Source organism: Rattus rattus, chromosome 8, assembly GCF_011064425.1.
Source record: "Rattus rattus isolate New Zealand chromosome 8, Rrattus_CSIRO_v1, whole genome shotgun sequence".
Taxonomy (NCBI): Eukaryota; Metazoa; Chordata; class Mammalia; order Rodentia; family Muridae; genus Rattus; species Rattus rattus.
The window spans coordinates 66833440-66841161 of record NC_046161.1 but is presented as its reverse complement, the minus strand read 5'-3'; positions in this window follow the sequence as shown (position 1 = coordinate 66841161).

Here is a 7722-nt window from a genome sequence, read left to right as displayed (position 1 = left end):
TCGTCTCTTTGTTAGGTGTGCCTCCATTTGCCTAGAAGTGATTTACGATGAGTATTTGGACCATGTACTATCAGCATTGCCTGGACTTGAGAAAAATTATTGGCCATTTGGTATAATTAAAAACTCTAGACATAGCTTGGAGGTGGTGGTGCATGTCTTTAATACCAGCACTTGGTGGGGCAGGAGCAGGCAGATCTCTGTGAGTTTGAGGCCAGCCTTGTCTATAGAATGAATTCCAGGCCAGCCAGGGCAACCCAGAAAGACCATGTCTTGAAACAAAAACAAAAATTTCTTTAGACATAGGCTACTGAGATGGCTCAGCAGGCAAGGGTGCTTGCCACTGCTTTATGAGGTCTTTGGTACGTTTCATACAGGTTTACATCAACCAAGTTAACCCCATTGCCTCACTTGTTACCTTATCCTGCCAAGGTGTCAGGGCCAAGTGCTTGAGAGTGACTTGGAGGGAACACCATGATAACCTTTGGTTATAACCCACATGCTGAGAGGAAATATAAATTGGAATCTGAATAGCAGAAGATCCAAACCACACATTCTATTCCAGGAAAGTAGAGCTTAAGAACCGGGAGAATTGGGACTGAGAGGATGGCTCCGTTGGCAAAGTGCTTGCCTTCCAAGCAAGAGACCGAGAGTTTGATTCCCAGAATCCAAGTTTTGTTTTGTTTAAAGGCATTTGATTGTAGTCCCAATACTAAGGAGGCAGAGACAGAAGGGCCTTTGGGGCCTTAATCAGCTAGTCTGCCTAACTGATAAACTCCAGGCTAAAATAGACCCTGTCTCAAAGAAAGTGGGTTTTATTCCTGAGGATGGCTCCTGAGATGTCCTTTGATGTCATAGGCATCATACAAATATGCACATGAACATGTATACAAACACATAGTATATAATATAGTATATATACACATATATAGGAACACACACACACACACACTTTAGGGAAATATATATGTCAAAAGACATATAGACATGGAGAGACCAAGATGGGCTGGGGAGGTAGCTCAGGGGATAAAGTGCTTACCTTGCAAGTGCAAGGACATAAGTTCAAACCCCTAGAACTCATGTGTATTAGTCAGAGCTCTCTAAGGAACAGAATTGATAGGATGAACATATAACTATACATTAAAAGGAATTTATCAGAGTGGCTTACAGGCTGCAGTTCAGGTAGTCCCAACATGACTGTCTCCTAATGGAAAGGCCAAGGATTCAATGACTATTTAGTCCAGGAGTCTGAATTTCCCAGCAGTGCCAGTCTGGTGTTGAAGTCCAGGGAGGTCACTAGAGCAGTGGTTCTCAACCTTTCTAATGCTGTGACCCTTTAATACAGGGTCATGCTGTGACGCCCTCCCTAACCATAAAGTTATTTTCATTGACATTTTGTAACTGGAATTTTGCTACTGTTGTGAATTGTAATGTAAATATCTGATAGATATGTGACCCCAGTTGAAGGGTCATTTGACACCCCCAAAGGGGACTCAACCCTCAGGTTGAAATCCACTATCCTAGAGAGACGGCAGTTTTCAATCCGCTTTGGAGTCCTGAAGAGGTCTAACGCCAGTGAAGGAACGTCTGGGGAACAGACGAGGTTGCCAGTGCGAGTCAAGGAAGACAGAAAGCACAGCTGCCTCCTTCCACGCCCTTTTACCTTTCACCAGAAGCTGTGGACCAGACTTAGGATGTTTCTTTTGACCTCAAATGATCCAGATTGAGGGTGGGTCTCCAATCTCAAATAATCTAGCCAAAGGACAATCCCTCCCAGGTGTGCCCGGCTGCTCAGGTTTTAGTCACTTCCAGATGTGGACAACTAAGAGCAGCCATTCTCCACACCAAGTAGAGTCGGCAGCAATGAGTGTGAGCATGTTACTGCTCCTAAGCGCTGGTTCCCCTGTTGTCAGATGCAAATATGATTTTACTTGTGTATCACTACCTTCTAGAGCTGGGAGAGTATTACAATCTACGGGAAATGTCTGACCCAAACTAAGTGCTTAGTAAATGGAGCTATTACTAATAGCTTTCCTAATTGGATTTTAAATTTTAACCCACTAAGTGTCGTAAAGGGGCACCTCTGGGCATTCTATCTGGATCTGGTAATTAAGGTGCAGCAAACACTGCCTTTGGGATGCGCCATTCTCCCTATGTCACGGATAACTTCTTGAAGACCCAGCTGCTTGGTCCTGTTCATTTAAGTCACTCTCATGTGAGAAACATTCAGCTTTCTTCTTTCTGACCATCTTGCCAACACTGTTTTTGACTTTCTCCCAAAGCTGGAAGTGTTTGACCAGTTGAAGGCAGAGCTGTTTCAACATGAGATTAATTTTTTCTGCTCCAAGGCTAAGTTTTGTATGCCTGGGGAGATGGTTAGGTTAATTGTGAACTTAACAGAATCTAGAATCACCAGGGAGACGGCCCCCTGGGCATGACAGTGTAGGATTATCTTGATTACATTAATTGATGCTCCAAGATCCGTCATGGTCGTTGGCAGTACTGCCCCCCTGGCAGAGGCTCCTGAGCTGTGTAAGAAGGAGAAATGGAAACTGAGGCGTTCATCACTCTCTGCGTCTTGGCAGTCAAGCAATGTGACCGGCTGCCTCAAGTTCCGCTGGCCCGACTCTCCACTGTGATTGGCTATCCTTTGACAAGCATAGCGTCTGACAAAAGAAACCCCTTCCCTTGAGTTGCTTTTTACAGGGGAGAGGAGCTATGACTCCTGGTCTTTCGCATGCCTTCTTATCCCTCCATACTATCCCAGGCCATGTTTATAGGATTTCTGCCTCAGTTCATTACTCGGAATTCGCGCTCCCTATGGGGATAGGAACAGTGAGACGGAGGCATGTGGAAGGGGGATGCTAATCCAGTGCTCCACAAACACACACTTTTGTTAGGCTTCTGCTTCTGAAACCCCAAATGTCTGGCCTTTCTCGATCTCCAAGTTTTGCTACCCAGGCCCGCTGGAAATGATTCAATGTCAATCTGAATTGGCGAATTCGCCATATGTGGCTTGCTACCCTGTGACACAATCCTGAAACTAGGTCAGTTTCTCCTCCTGACCCACCCGGGACTCGGCTCCCAGTAGAGCTTAGAACAAAGCTCCTACCAGCTTCAGCTCAACAAACAGCCTCCCATTCAGTGCCCGAAGAACTCGGGCTCTGTGCTGCATCACACGTGTGCTTTCAAAGTCTCCTAATCACCTGATTTTATGACAGACACTAATTTGTTTCTGAGCTTCAGATTCCATTTTTGTTTTAGCGCCCTAGGAAAATTGCTCAAGTTGCTTTAATTAGTATCAATTTGGTTGTCAGATTTTCAAGATGAAGCCATTGTGTTCAAGCATTATTTAAGCTAGGGCATTAAAATTAGCCGGGGATTTTTTTTTTTCAGGAATCACTAATTATGACCCAATTTTAAATGTAACATTTAAAAAGAATTATTAATAAGTCTATATCCTATCTCTTTGGGCTACAATATCTCATAGTTATATAAAAAGTTAATTGCTAGCCAAAATTTGTATCCCTTTTCACTGTGTAAAATATGTCAACGCAATTGTCTGTATTAAAAGAGGAAGAAGTTGAGTAATTGCAAAGTAATTTATATTTATCTTTGGAGTGCATTTGCCCTTAGATTTGAATATGTCTGAGTCTAATGTCTAGGGAATTCATATCAAAATAATGAAGCTGTGTTAAAAAAAAAACTCAAGTCAGGAGATTGACTCTCTTTTGTTGGTTTCCCGGGTTGAGAATGGAAGCTAAATTGAACCCCATTCATCTTCAGTAAATTTGTATGTTGAACACAGATGTGCAGAAGTTAAGTCATTGGTCTGAGAGGAATTCAACAAGCAGAGTAAAAATATGTTAAAATAGGAATTTTTAGATTTCTGTTGGATTATCTGGTAAAGGCAAAAGAAGGAGAATTAAAAAAAATGAAATGTAGAAAAGAAAAATGGTTTAGAAAAAAATCATTGCAGTATTCTGTAATAAGAACAGGGAGGCCGAACAACGGCCCAAGCATTGGGCTAGAGTGGAACAGATCCACCCAGTTCTGAATACCGTGTTCTATATATAGAGAAGATGACCATGGAGATGGAGGGGCAGTCATAGGTGATGGAAATAAGACCAGTGCTTTGACAGTTAGGTCATATATTGTGGAAGGGCATCTGTTGATGTAATAATAAAATATATATCATGTTCTGGGGCTGGAGAGATGGTCCATCAGTTAAGAGAACTGACTGCTTTTCCAGAGGTCCTGGGTTTGATTTCTAGCACCTATATAGTGACAACTGCAGTAAATGACTATTCTAACTGTAAGTACCTAACATTCTACCCGTCTAATTTAGTTTTCTACAAAATTTGAAAATGAAAGGAAGTATTCATTAATGCTTTGTTTACTCCTCCTAACTAGGACATACATGCTCTGAGACCAGTTACTGTGCCATAGAACTTCATATTTAGAAAAATCATTTGGCTCATTTAGATCCATCTTTTAAATGAATAAGTCCATTAAAACAAACATATGTGACAGGGGCCTAACATAAGTATCATTGGAGAGGCTTCACCCAGCAACTCATGGAAACAAATGCAGAGACCCACAGACAAACATTAGGCAGAGCTCGGGGATCCTCTAGAACCCATGTGAATGCTGGGTGGATGTGGCAGCCTACCTGTAATCCCAGTGTCACAGAGACAAGTGTCCCCCAGAGCAAGTGACCAGCAGGACTAGCTCTATCAGCAAGCTCTGGATTTGATTGAGAATCCTTGCCTCCATGAATAAGGTGAATGAATATGATTCCTGACAGCCTTGGGCCTCTATATACATGTGCACCCATGTGCACAGACACTCATGTGCATGCGCACACACATGCAAACATGTAAAAACATGGAGGGAAATGGGAGAAAGAGAGAGAACCGATTAATGCCAGGCATGAAAATGGTTAGAAGGCCATGAATGCAGGCAGCAGGACACCTGCCCTAGTTTCCTAAAAACAGACTCCACTCAAAAGACTCTATGGGGATTTGGGGCATGGAGTAAGGCATCTCTGGCAGAAGAGAGAGTGTGTGGAGAGATCGAGCCAAGGAAATCAAATCAGTGAGTCACAGGTAGAAACCAGAAGGAGGCAAATAAAGTCCCTCCCCGTTTGCAGGCCTTGAAAGGACATGTCCCTGCCAACACCAGGATTTCATTAGCACCTCACCCCTAGGACTGTGAGACATTTGTGTTGTATCCAGCCGCTGTTCGAGCAGCTCAGAGTTTCTATTCTTTTGAAGAGTGTACCTACCTCATCCCAATGGCTTTGTGACGAGGGAATGGTCTGCTGATTTTCAGATGCGTTTTCTATAAATGTTGATAGGCTTAAGAGCCGGTTGCTCCCGCTGTTTAGGGTCTCTGTCATGCGACCTGTCAGTTACTGTAAGAGGCGTGTTGGCGTTGTCACCTGCAGCACTGGTATGACTGTATCTCCTTTCGGTGTGTAGTCTTTCTGACTGCAGCTTGACAAGTCTGCATTAGGCAAACGAATGCTAAGATCAGAGTATCTCCTTGAAGAATTGAGGTTTCCCTCCCCATATAACATTCCTCTTTGTTCTTAATAATTATTCTGACGTTATCTTTGTCTAATGTGAATTAACACTACAGGTTAGTTTTGGTTAATGTTAAGCACAGCTTGTCTTTCTCTAGCCTCTAACTTTTAAAATAACTCATTTTAAAACTGTTTTGACATTTTGATTTATTCATATATTTACCATTCGCCCTACATAAAGTGTACTAGTTGCTGATTTTTTTTTTTTTGCTGATTTTTAATATATTTAGAGGTTGTGCCACCAATATTCTATTTTATTTTATTTTAGTTTTTTGAGACAATGTCTCACTATGTAGATCAGGCTAGCCTTGAAATTACAGAGATCCACTTGCTTCTGTCTCCTGAATGTTGGGATTAAAGGTGTGCACCATTGTATGTTGTCACTATATTTTTTGTATTTTTGTACCCTACAAAACCCTTCAAACTATTTGCCATCTGCTAGATGTAGGCAAACATTAATCTGCTTTCTCTGTGCATTTGGCTGTTCTGGCCACTTTGTGGTCACACATGTGTATCATCACATTGGAATGAAATCACATACTTGTGGTCTTTTATAAATTGAATTACATAATGTGGTAATTTTTAATAGTTTCTTCTGAGTAGCTTAATGTTGTCAAGGTTCCTTTATATTGTAGCAAATATCAGACATTTTGTTCAGTTTTGTTAAGTATATTCTATTGTACAAGTAATGGTTTTAATTTATCTGCTCATCGCTTTATGATAATTTTGGTATTTTTCTCTTTTCAGTTACCATGATGTTTCTATACACTTTTATATATAACTTTCAGGTAGTTGTTATTATTATTATTTGGCATATATCTAGTTCACTAGTTGCTTTTCAGTTGCTGTGAGAAAGCACCATAACCAAAAAGATCTTAAAGAGAAGAGAGTGTATTTTGACTGATGGGACCAGAAAGATGGGTCCAAGGGGGATGGCAGCAGGCAGCTAGAGCAGGAAGCTGAGAGGTTGCATCTTGAACTGCAAATATGAAGCCCAGAAAAGGGCTGGAAGTGTGGTGAGGCTAGGAGCTCTCAAAGCCTACCCATAGTGACACATTTCCTTCAGCAAGGCTACACACACCTCATGAAGGTTCCAAAATACACTCTAAACACCTCCAACGAGGGACCAGGTATTCAAATAGTGAGCCTCTAGGGGACCTGGGAGCATTTCTCATTCAAACCACCACATCTATGTGTGCACTGCTGGATTATGGGATAACTGTATAAACTCGAAAGGAATTGCCAGACGGTTTACCCAGCTACTGCATGATCACTGACAGCATAAGGCTCCAAACCTCCATATACTCTCTTATTTGCTCATTCTCCTTTTTCTTACAGTGACCTTTGTGGCTGTGAGAGGGTATCTTACACTGGTTTTGGTTTCCATCTACCTGAAGACCCACACTACTGAATATATATATATATATATATATATATATATATATATATGTGTGTGTGTGTGTGTGTGTGTGTGTGTGTGTGTGTGTGTATTATATTAGCTATTTGTGCATTACCTTTGGATAAATGCATATAAAAGGCCCCTTGTTTATTTTTGTTTTTGGTTTTTTTGTTTGTTTGTTTTGTTTTTCTTTTTGTATTCTAGTCGTCTCTTTACATGTTGTAGACAACAGTTGCTTGTTCTTGGGTTGGGGATTTAGCTCAGTGGTAGAGCGCTTGCCTAGCAAGCGCAAGGCCCTGGGTTCAGTCCCCAGCTCCGAAAAAAAGAAAAAAAAAACCAAAACATAAAACCAGTTGCTTGTTCTTCTGGGGGCATAGCAAAAAAAAATTCTCTTAATTCAGAGGCTCGACAATTCACACACATGGTGCTAATGGATAGTTTTTCCTTTAGCTATGATTTGAATTCCTTTTTGTATCTGGTGTGAAATATCAACTGGAGTTTATTCTTTACTGTGTGGACATGCAGTTGCCTTCCATTGTTGCAGAACACTCTCCTCCTCTTGAATGACCTTGGCGTCCTTGGACCAAGTAAACGGGAAGGCTTATTTCTAGACTTTCAGTTTTATTCCCCAACAATTGGATTCTGACCCGTGTTGCAGGCAGGATCTGAAGTATGAGCTCATTTACTTCTCAGTTACTAGGGGCTGTTGACACTATTCTTAGTCCTATCTTGCAGAGGA